The 12,450-nt window shown below is 40.3% G+C and overlaps 1 long non-coding RNA gene across 2 annotated transcripts in view; it reads right to left on the bottom strand.

Moving 5' to 3' along the window:
- Positions 1–12,450, bottom strand: part of LOC142658101 (uncharacterized) — a 98,750-nt gene that overhangs the window by 15,990 nt on the left and 70,310 nt on the right. For both annotated transcript variants that reach the window (XR_012850035.1, XR_012850034.1), the window contains exon 4: positions 606–671. This is a non-coding gene — a long non-coding RNA (uncharacterized LOC142658101). The remainder of the gene's footprint in view (positions 1–605; positions 672–12,450) is intronic.

The following is a 12,450-nucleotide window of genomic DNA, read 5'->3' as shown; positions in this document are numbered from 1 at the left end:
ATGGGGTGGTTTTTCATACGGATGACCTATCCACAGGATAGGTCATCAGCATATGATCGGTGGGTGTCCGATATCCGTAAACCGCGCGAATCAGCTTTTCTGGCTGCCTCTGAGCAAAGGATGCTTTGTCGGAAGCAGAAGTCTTCGTACACTATATGGCGGCCGTGCTACAGTACTATAGCTCTGCTCCTATTCACTTGAATAGGAGCAGAGTTGCAGTGTTGCAGAACAGCCACTATACAGTATACGGAGCCATCCGCTTCTGGCACCAACCACTGTAAAACTTCCAGTGCCGGAGGCAGCCGGAACAGATGATTGGTGCTAGGTTCGGGTGTCGGACCCACACCGATCATATACTGATGACCTATCTTGTGGATAGGTCATTGGTGTAAAAAACGGCCTCCTGCCCAGACAACCCCAGCCAAGCATACGTTTCATGAAAAAATATGATTTTTTACTCTAAATATTATTTTAAAAATGAATAAGAATTCTTTCAAAAACAGTCTTTAGTTGCCTGTAATAGTTAATTTGAAGAAATAAGGAATCAAACATTATTTACGCTGAACAGGACATTAGGATAAAACCAATGACCATTTTATACTCACTAGAAGGTCAAATATTTACTGAACCGAGTCCACTTCAGCTGCCAACAAATAGTTAATTTTCTTTTCCTATGAAAATAAAGAATGGGATTAGAGTTTATATTTCACACCGAGCATTGCTTAATCACGTTTATCCAGTCTAGACTCACTTGTTGGGTTTTAAATAATAGAATATTATCTGGTATCTAAGCTTGAGCTTCTGGAATGCTAATATATTTTAGATATTAAGGACTTGTGTCTGCTCGGGGAGTGACAACTTTTGTAATATGACCTTAGAGGCTTGTTACACACGATGGTTCATGTCGTATGCTATGATAATACATTGTTAGATATGATTAATATTGAATAAACAAAGTAAGATAGGCTAAACCCTGGTCTTAACTAAATAGGAACTGGCAAAATATACTGGGTATAAGATCTCTTTATAAAACACGATGCTAACTATGCTAAGAACTTTTCCCCATAAAAGAAGAAAAAAAAGATCAGTAAATACAAATTTCTTCAATTTTCCACCGTGGAAATTCTAATTTGTTTCTGGACAAGCTGGGTAACAGCTCAAATGTTTTAATAAGCACCCACAAAAAAATTCATTAAGTCCTAAAAACCTCCAACTTATGCAGCTGATTTGGATTTTAAAACAGTTTAGTAAAAACATGGGTCTTTCTAGCTATTTTGTGTCCTGAAGCAAAAAGTTAAATGTCCCCCCTCCACCTTCTTCAAATTGGAGATGGGAAAGTACAGAGATGGACTGTATGACTGACAAAATGTTCCATCCTGACAGTCAGAAAATGGTGCAACCTGAGGCTCATAAATTATACGCTATTCTATATTGAATATACAAAACAGCTCATACGGCACATGTGGGGCTAGATGCTTGAGTATAGCATACTACCCAGGTACTGAGAAAAGGCAACTCCTATACATACTTATATACACCGGAGAAAAATGGAGCATAATAGCCAAAGGTAAAAGTAAATATCTTTATTAAACATATAAAGACATACATAAAAGGAATTAAAAAGGTACAGAGCTGGACATGAGGACTCTATATAATTTCAATATAACACAGCTTGGAAGACTCTCTAAATAGTACAGTAATAATACACGGTAACGTAGATTTACTGAAGTCACAAGGATGGACTATGGAGGTAGTATAGGTAAGAAGGTGGACTACATGCAATAATATGATGCAATAACGATACAGCTAGTACCTATAAAGGCTACTGTCGTGAGATCAGATTGCGGTAGAAGACCTAGTAACAACACAGAGACCTAAAGAGTATAGAGACCATAAATAGTGGGCCGAAAATAAATGTTCGGTCTAGATTCTGAGTAAGCCATATATCCATATATCCACCCACTCCTAAAGCAACTTACCCATGATGGAAGGTAGCTAGGAGAGTCAAGCTGTTGTGAAGCGAAATGAACACCAACGCGCGTTTCGCGATGTGCTTCCTCAAGGGGTGTAAAGTGTCTAAGAAAATGACAGGTATAAATAGGACGGGCCACAGGTGCAATGAGTGTTTGTTGATTCCAGGAAGATTACGGCGCACGTCATCTGCCGAGACCGGAAGTGAGGCATGCCCCACTTCCAGCCCCCAGCGCCAGAGCGCACACCGAGGATCCCCGACGCGTACAGGGATCCCAGGCATGCGCAGTGCGCTACAGGGGGCAAGGAAGGAGGCCGGCCACAGACCAGCGTCATACAGACGAGGCGCGCACCTAATTGGACAAGAAACACGGTGCGGTGAAGGGAGGTATGTATCTGTGTCCCGTTACTACAGTGTAAACCACATACAAGGACCGATAGTGCAATAATACTAAACGAAATTACAAGCGATATCGTCAATTTAAGACGGTATAACTTCAGTGCTACTATAAACAACCTATATGTAAACAACAAATTAAGATTTGCAACAGTGACATATTGGAAGAAGTAGTGATGAACTACTATAGAGTGAAAAGAAAAATAAAAATAAAATAAGAAAAAATAAATAAAATCCAGAGCAGGAAAGAAATACGAGGGAGAGAATAATTCGCCCATTAAATGGTGAATACAAAAAAAAAAAAAAAAAAAATGTGCACAATAGTGGCAACCATATGATAAAAATATACATAAAATCTATATAATATGAAGTATATAAGTTTCCTGCAAAAAGCAGGAACATCAGTAAAAAATTAAAAAATTACAATGTACAATGCACCATAAAAACAAAAAAGGAAAGGTAATAGTAACAGAAGAACATAAAATAAAAGGGGATTGATCCACAAAATAGTCAGTGCGTCCACAGATAGCCGGAATTTCTACTTCCTCCGTGTTTCAGAGTAAATGCAAGTCAGAAGAACGGGTTCTCGTCAGAAAAAATTGTCCGAAAGATGGTGTATCAAGTACCTATATGACATAATAAAAGACACAAAAAGTTAAAATCAAAGTTAAAAAGACAGTGGTGATAGGGAGTTTTATAGAAAGGGGGCGAAGTTAAGTTGTTCGTTAAGGCCGACGGGTGTCATGGATCCCAATTTAACGATCCACATACACTCCTTTTGGGCTAGAACCTTCCTCAAATTACCCCCTCTGATGCCACAATGTAAACGTTCAATTCCACGAATCATTAAAGAATTTGGGTTGCAATTATGGTATTGTTTGAAATGTCTAGGCAGCGTTTTGAGTTGTCTAGGGTCGCTTATCGCTTTAGCACCAGAGATGTCACGTACATGTTCTCTGGTGCGTATCCTCAGCTGCCTAGAGGTCAAACCGACATAAATCTTAGGACATCCACAAAGTGCGTAGTACACTACATATGTAGTGCTACAGGAGATGTAATCCCTGATTTTGAAAGTTCTTGATCCATCAGCTGTTTTAAAGTCTTTTGCTCTGCTAATATTGGGGCACGCGACGCATCCACCACATGGATAGCATCCCACAGTGGGTTCACGTGGGCCAAAAGGGGTAGCATATTTCGGCACGTAGTGACTTTTTGTCAGGAGATCCTTCAGATTTTTACTCCTTTTGGCCGTCATCATGGGTCTCAGGGAGAGACATTGTGCTAGGCTCGGTTCTGATCTAAGGATCGACCAGTGGTGTCCGAGAATTGACCTCATTTTGTCCCATTGACTATTGTAGGTTGTAATGAAACGTACATTACTATCTACAGGTCGGTTTATTTTAGTTTTTAAAAGGTCACATCGCGGTGTTCTCCTAGCCCTATTGTAGCCTGATTTTATGAGACGTGTACTGTACCCTCTGTCAGTGAATCTGGATTTTAATTCATCTGACTGCCGTTCAAATAATCTGTCTGTGGAGCAGATCCGCCTCATCCTGAGAAACTGCCCAACCGGGATGGCTTTAACGGTTGGGCGTGTGTGGAAAGAAGATGCGTGCAGAAGTGAATTGACAGATGTAGACTTACGATACACGTCTGTCTGGAGGAATCCATCACAGTCAGCAAAAATCTGAATATCCAAAAATTCTATTTTTTGTCTATGAAATTTATGTGTCAACTTGATGTTATAGGAATTCAGATTGAGCTGCTGCATAAAATCAGCCAATTCACTTTCCGATCCTTGCCAAATGAATAGAACATCATCTATATACCGAAACCAGCACTGCACATGTTCGGCGGCCCGGGCGCCATCCCCCAGGAAAACCCGCCTCTCCCAGAGACCGAGAAACAGGTTTGCATAGGATGGCGCGCAGGCCGCCCCCATGGCAGTGCCGGTGGTCTGCAGGTAGTAGTGATCCTTAAATACAAAGAAGTTGTGAGTCAGAATATACTGGAGAATCTAGACCGAACATTTATTTTCGGCCCACTATTTATGGTCTCTATACTCTTTAGGTCTCTGTGTTGTTACTAGGTCTTCTACCGCAATCTGATCTCACGACAGTAGCCTTTATAGGTACTAGCTGTATCGTTATTGCATCATATTATTGCATGTAGTCCACCTTCTTACCTATACTACCTCCATAGTCCATCCTTGTGACTTCAGTAAATCTACGTTACCGTGTATTATTACTGTACTATTTAGAGAGTCTTCCAAGCTGTGTTATATTGAAATTATATAGAGTCCTCATGTCCAGCTCTGAACCTTTTTAATTCCTTTTATGTATGTCTTTATATGTTTAATAAAGCTATTTACTTTTACCTTTGGCTATTATGCTCCATCTGGGCAGTCAGATGAATTAAAATCCAGATTCACTGACAGAGGGTACAGTACACGTCTCATAAAATCAGGCTACAATAGGGCTAGGAGAACACCGCGATGTGACCTTTTAAAAACTAAAATAAACCGACCTGTAGATAGTAATGTACGTTTCATTACAACCTACAATAGTCAATGGGACAAAATGAGGTCAATTCTCGGACACCACTAGTCGATCCTTAGATCAGAACCGAGCCTAGCACAATGTCTCTCCCTGAGACCCATGATGACGGCCAAAAGGAGTAAAAATCTGAAGGATCTCCTGACAAAAAGTCACTACGTGCCGAAATATGCTACCCCTTTTGGCCCACGTGAACCCACTGTGGGATGCTATCCATGTGGTGGATGCGTCGCGTGCCCCAATATTAGCAGAGCAAAAGACTTTAAAACAGCTGATGGATCAAGAACTTTCAAAATCAGGGATTACATCTCCTGTAGCACTACATATGTAGTGTACTACGCACTTTGTGGATGTCCTAAGATTTATGTCGGTTTGACCTCTAGGCAGCTGAGGATACGCACCAGAGAACATGTACGTGACATCTCTGGTGCTAAAGCGATAAGCGACCCTAGACAACTCAAAACGCTGCCTAGACATTTCAAACAATACCATAATTGCAACCCAAATTCTTTAATGATTCGTGGAATTGAACGTTTACATTGTGGCATCAGAGGGGGTAATTTGAGGAAGGTTCTAGCCCAAAAGGAGTGTATGTGGATCGTTAAATTGGGATCCATGACACCCGTCGGCCTTAACGAACAACTTAACTTCGCCCCCTTTCTATAAAACTCCCTATCACCACTGTCTTTTTAACTTTAATTTTAACTTTTTGTGTCTTTTATTATGTCATATAGGTACTTGATACACCATCTTTCTGACAGTTTTTTCTGACGAGAACACGTTCTTCTGACTTGCATTTACTCTGAAACACGGAGGAAGTAGAAATTCCGGCTATCTGTGGACCCACTGACTATTTTGTGGATCAATCCCCTTTTATTTTATGTTCTTCTGTTACTATTACCTTTCCTTTTTTGTTTTTATGGTGCATTGTACATTGTAATTTTTTACTGATGTTCCTGCTTTTTGCAGGAAACTTATATACTTCATATTATATAGATTTTATGTATATTTTTATCATATGGTTGCCACTATTGTGCACATTTTTTTTTTTTATTTTTTTTTGTATTCACCATTTAATGGGCGAATTATTCTCTCCCTCGTATTTCTTTCCTGCTCTGGATTTTATTTATTTTTTCTTATTTTATTTTTATTTTTCTTTTCACTCTATAGTAGTTCATCACTACTTCTTCCAATATGTCACTGTTGCAAATCTTAATTTGTTGTTTACATATAGGTTGTTTATAGTAGCACTGAAGTTATACCGTCTTAAATTGACGATATCGCTTGTAATTTCGTTTAGTATTATTGCACTATCGGTCCTTGTATGTGGTTTACACTGTAGTAATGGGACACAGATACATACCTCCCTTCACCGCACCATGTTTCTTGTCCAATTAGGTGCGCGCCTCGTCTGTATGACGCTGGTCTGTGGCCGGCCTCCTTCCTTGCCCCCTGTAGCGCACTGCGCATGCCTGGGATCCCTGTACGCGTCGGGGATCCTCGGTGTGCGCTCTGGCGCTGGGGGCTGGAAGTGGGGCATGCCTCACTTCCGGTCTCGGCAGATGACGTGCGCCGTAATCTTCCTGGAATCAACAAACACTCATTGCACCTGTGGCCCGTCCTATTTATACCTGTCATTTTCTTAGACACTTTACACCCCTTGAGGAAGCACATCGCGAAACGCGCGTTGGGGTTCATTTCGCTTCACAACAGCTTGACTCTCCTAGCTACCTTCCATCATGGGTAAGTTGCTTTAGGAGTGGGTGGATATATGGATATATGGCTTACTCAGAATCTAGACCGAACATTTATTTTCGGCCCACTATTTATGGTCTCTATACTCTTTAGGTCTCTGTGTTGTTACTAGGTCTTCTACCGCAATCTGATCTCACGACAGTAGCCTTTATAGGTACTAGCTGTATCGTTATTGCATCATATTATTGCATGTAGTCCACCTTCTTACCTATACTACCTCCATAGTCCATCCTTGTGACTTCAGTAAATCTACGTTACCGTGTATTATTACTGTACTATTTAGAGAGTCTTCCAAGCTGTGTTATATTGAAATTATATAGAGTCCTCATGTCCAGCTCTGTACCTTTTTAATTCCTTTTATGTATGTCTTTATATGTTTAATAAAGCTATTTACTTTTACCTTTGGCTATTATGCTCCATTTTTCTCCGGTATTTTAGCTATTCTATATTGGTTGTTACCCAGCTTTCCTAGAAGTCATCACTAAGAATTGGCTTTATAGAATTTAAAAAAAAATTGAACAACCCACCTATATTTCGCAATGATCCTTTAATAAAGTCATTTTTTTTTATAGTAGATTTAGGCCATGTTCACACTTAGCATTGTAGTGCGGTTTAAAGTTGATATTGTAGAAATAGTAACTGTTATCTTGGAATATAAAAAACCCCAACACCACTAGACAAGCTCTTGCTTCATAATATAGTTTTGTTTTTTTAAAAATTAGGCCACGTTCACACAGAGGGTTTTTGATGTAGACAAATCCTACGTGAATTTGGCAAAAATTTTGTAGTAAATATTACCACGGTCCTGCACACAGATTAGTGCCAATCAATGGGTCTAATCTGTGTGTAGCTACTCGACGTTGTTTGCGGGGATAAAAACAGCATCAAAAAGTGACGTCTCTTCTTTTTTTGCAGCAATGTAGTTCTCAATTTTGCACGATGAAAAGATTTCCCAAGGTAAACAACAGGGGCATTTTACAAGCGGAATTCACGCAAATTCCAACACAGAAAACACGTCGGAATTCGTGTGAATTTCCTCGGTGTGAACAAAGTCTATGACCCCTGAGGCAGTACCGGGAGCATAACTATAGCGGTGTAGAGGTTACAATTGCGTTCGGGCCCAAAAATTCTCTTTGCTCTAAGTAAGTAGACTAGTATTTTTAAAGACACATGATAGTTGTTGACCCATGTTACATATTTTTCATCGAGGCCCAGGAGCTTCAAGTTATGCCACTGGAAAGCACTGCCCATCCCTTGCCAACTACAGTTTACAGCAGCCTGTAGTCAGTTTATGGGTCTCTGACTACAGGCTGCCAGAAAAAACAGCAGCCGGTGTGCTGAAGAGTATATGAAGAGTATATCTCCCTTTTATATAAGCAATACAGAACGGTCACTATACCTTGTCTAGAGAATTTGTCATATTTTATCCTACGCAAACCAGACTGCTGTCGGTCTACCGGTATATGATCTATTAAGGAGTGCTGGGGATTTAAAGAGGCTCTGTCACCAGATTATAAGTGCCCTATCTCCTACATAATGTGATCGGCACTGTAATGTAGATAACAGCAGTGGTTTTTATTTTGAAAAACGATCAATTTTGAGCAAGTTATGAACAATTTTAGATTTATGCTAATTAGTTTCTTAATAGACAACTGGGCGTTTTTTACCTTTTTACCAACTGGGCGTTGTAAAGAGAAGTGTATGACGCTGACAAATCAGTGACCAATCAGCGTCATACACTTCTCTCCATTCATTTTTAGTAGTACTCGCAGCACAGCGTGATCTCGCGAGATCACGCTGTGCTGTCACATACACCCACATTAACTTTACCGAAGTGTCTTGAGAGTGAATAGACATCGCATCCTGGCAGGAGGATGTTATAATCTGGTGACAGAGCCTCTTTCAGACTCCTTCACCTCAGGTTATTCCCTTTTATCATAGGACTTGTTTAATGTAATGTGTTCACAAATATGCTAAATCTTTTTGCAGCTCAAATACTATTAAAGAATGTATTTTAAATTCAATCAAACTCCTTCACAACTGGATCTTATCCATTGTATATTGTGTACATTGTTTTAGATATCTTTCAATAATGTCAAAGAATTGCCAAACTGTCATTATTCATTTTGGCATATTTCTTAAAATGATTTTTTTTTATGTAAGACATACAAATTCTTCTTGGCTGTACGACCACTAGTACAATGTTCTCATTGCTAAATTATAGATCAGAGGTTTGGCAAAAAAGTGGTGAAAATTAAGTACATGCATAGATCAAATATAATAAATATAAATGTTATATTTACATTCATTTTCATGAATTCTACACTCTGGACAGAAATTAACCAATTATAGATTACATTAGGTCTATTTGTCTCTATGTATCAACGACACACGGCAATTAAGAAATAGTAAGAATCTTTAGTAATATTGTCCAATGATTACCTATAGTTAATATATTGGTACATTGTAAATAAAGTGAATCCACAGAAAAATTATATCATTTGTGAAATATTCCGTAAACAATTAAGTAATGGAAAGTTTGCCTCTATCCAAATCGCATATACAGTATTGCCAGTTCTTTGTTAGTTTACTTGTATCTTACCTTTTAGGGCCTGTTCACATCAGCGTTGCCCTTCCGCTGAGGGGTTCCGTCTGAGGTTTCTGTCAGGTTAACCCCTCAACGGAAAGGCAAACGGAAACCTTAGCTTCCGTTTCCCTAACCATTGATCTCAATGGTGACAGGAACGTTATTAATGGTTTCCATTGGTCACCGTTGTGACAGGGTTCTCTTGTTTTGGTGGAATCAATTGCGCAGTCGACTGGGTTAACTTGACGGAAACCTCCAGCGGACCCCCTCAACGGAAGGGCAACGCTGATGTGAACAGGCCCTTAAAGAGATTGAAAATGGGTTTATTAAACCAAACAAACACCCTATTAGGGAATTCTGAAATAATAGAGGGTGTCTGTCATTTTGGACCTCAATCAATTATCCAGAGTGGGCAGTGGTTACAAAGAGTATTTATTTCTGGAGAACCTAGCATGTCTATGCATTACATGTACAGCCAAGAGATTTCAGTGGGTATCATGTAATGCTTCATTTCCCCAGTGGTGGCACTGCAGGGGAATTCAACAATTCTTACCAGATACTCCTGCAGATTATAGTTTATTGCAGGGATTGACAACCTGTGATCATCTTATTTTCAAGGAACCCTTCCAACAAAATTGTAAGCAATTGTAAAAATCGGGCAAATGTAAATATTTTTGTGGGATCCCCTTGCATTGCATAGTTGCATAGTTGACTGGTCCTGGTTTCTTGGCTAATGAATACTATGAGCTTGACGATGTATGTGCTAGTAAGTGCACCCAAAGTATACGCCACATACATGTATCACAGATGTGATGTGATAGAGCCTTAGTTACCTATTTAGAGTGTCTTATTTGACCACCCATGTTAGATGGAAGATCTCCTGCTTTTGTTGGGCAATAATAAGTTCTTATTGATGTCACTTTCTTTAACTTTATTTTGTTCATTACTGGTATTTTCTACTATACTACACTCTTTGGAATTATATATATCTTCTAAGACCAAGATGTAGGGAGTGAAGCCTATAACTTTGCTAGGACTATTCCCTATCTACCCAATCACATATTCTAAGGTCAACACCAATTTTATGGAAAGTTCCAACTCTTTTTGGAATTTGTCAAATGGAACTGACCAACAAGTTCTGGTTGGGTTATATTATTAGTTTTTTTTCAACATTGGAGTTTTTCAATGTAAATTAAAAAACAAACAAAATAGTATTGGTCTTAAAAGGGGAGACACAACTAAAATATTTGTCTAGAGATAAAGGGGCAGGGACCATCTGAAAAGCACCTGAACCCCTTCAGAACTGTTTGAATATTTCTTATTATAGAACTCAGACACAGCGCTGGCAATCAAACATTTGACCAAGTCAGGGCACCAATGATGTCTTATGACATTGTCACTAGATTTAACCTTTTGTGGTTTCCACCTAGTTTCTGAATAGTAGTATAGTTTCCTTTCACGTGGCCCAGTGAGGGGGATTTTTTTCTTAAAGTGTCGCTGATGTTAAATCTATACATGGAAAATGACTACATCCATTTATAAATAGAATTTGTTGCCCTTTAAAGACAAAATTAAAAATTAGGAAATCATCCAGCCCAAGGAGAATGAAGAATGACTAACATCCAGTTTCCTTCCTGAGCAAGTGTATGTGACAATCCCTGCCTGGCAGCGACAGAACAAGCTGTTGTGACACCTTGGCAAAAGATATGGAACCACTCCTATCAAACTAGGCCTCAATGTGTAAAAATGGAAAAATTAAACCTTGCTCCTGCCCAGATGTAGATTTTGCATGGGCTGAATTCTAGCCCGAAATAAGGAAAGTCATCACATTTAATGTGACCATGTGCTGTTAAACACAAAGTGGGCGATTGAAATACTTGTGCACACCCTTTACATATCCCAGCTCAACTACTGTAACACCCTCCTCCATGGCGCAACAATAAACAGACTTGTCCCCCTCCAATCGATCCTCAACTCCGCTGATCGGCTCAATCACCTCTCCTCTGCCTCCTCCACAGCCTCTTAATCTCTACAGCCCCCTCCAGTGGTTGGTGATCAATGTATTTTGTATACATTCACTATTGATAAGGATCTATCTGCTCATGCCACGACCATAGACAAATTGTAATTTTTGTTCTCCAATTTGCTGGTTTTCCACAATACAATTTAGCCAGCCCAATAATTTAAATAAATTATTATAAAATTATATAAATATTGTAAACTATATATATATTATATAAATAATAAGTAGTTAGCAACAAGGCAAAATAGTAAAGTTTCATAAATGCACACAGCTTTAACCCCTTCCCGACATCCACCGTGTATAAATGGTGTCGCTTCGGTGGGGTGGTATGGAGTGGGCTCGCAGGCTGGACCTGCTCTATAGATCAAGTGTGTCGGCTGTATGTAACAGCCGATACTTCAGTGTAACAAGTGAGATCCGGCTCGTTTAACCTCTTAGATGCCAGGGTCAAAATTTACCATGCATGTAAGCCGTTAGAAACAGGGGAGCATCGTCCTCTGACGTTACATTGCCTCCCTGTGACACGATCGCAAGGTGTTGATGGTTGGCTTGGCAGGGTGTAGCGCCGGCGGCCGCGGGTCTCACTCATCCCAGTAGTGGCCGCCAGTTTGCTTATCCTCATCCCCAGCGTCTCCTTGTTTAAGGGATGTCGGCGCGCTCTGCTCTCCTCCCTCGGCCTATGCCCGATGGGTGCGCGTGCTCGTCCAAGTTCTTAAATGGCCAGCGCGTGCACTAGGAATATTGCCCCTAGCCTATCCCAGCCCACCCTGGACTAATTAAGGAACTCTGCCCTTATTTCTAACCCAGAGTTAGTCTGCGAAGATTCCGTATATTGTTCACTGAAACCTGTGTAAGTGGCTATCCTGTATCCGTGTCCAGTCCTGTATCCAGTGTCCGTGACCATTCCTCTATCCGTCTCCAGTCCTGTATCCGGAGTCCAGTGTCCGTGACAAGTCCAGTGTCTGTGACCAGTCGTGGTTCCAGTAATCCAGCACAAGCCAGCTTCCGATAATCCAGCACAAGCCAGCTTCCGATAATGCAGCACAACCCTACCTCCAGTAATCTAGCACCAGCCTGCCATCATGGTACCATCTGCCAGTGACTGTCCTTTACTTGTCTGGCCAGTAGCTACACCGTTACCGTGGAGTAGCCCAGTGGGTCC

The sequence above is a fragment of the Rhinoderma darwinii genome, chromosome 7, assembly GCF_050947455.1.
Source record: "Rhinoderma darwinii isolate aRhiDar2 chromosome 7, aRhiDar2.hap1, whole genome shotgun sequence".
Taxonomy (NCBI): Eukaryota; Metazoa; Chordata; class Amphibia; order Anura; family Rhinodermatidae; genus Rhinoderma; species Rhinoderma darwinii.
The sequence above is the reverse complement of the archived record's forward strand: the minus strand, read 5'-3'. Positions and strand labels throughout refer to the sequence as shown.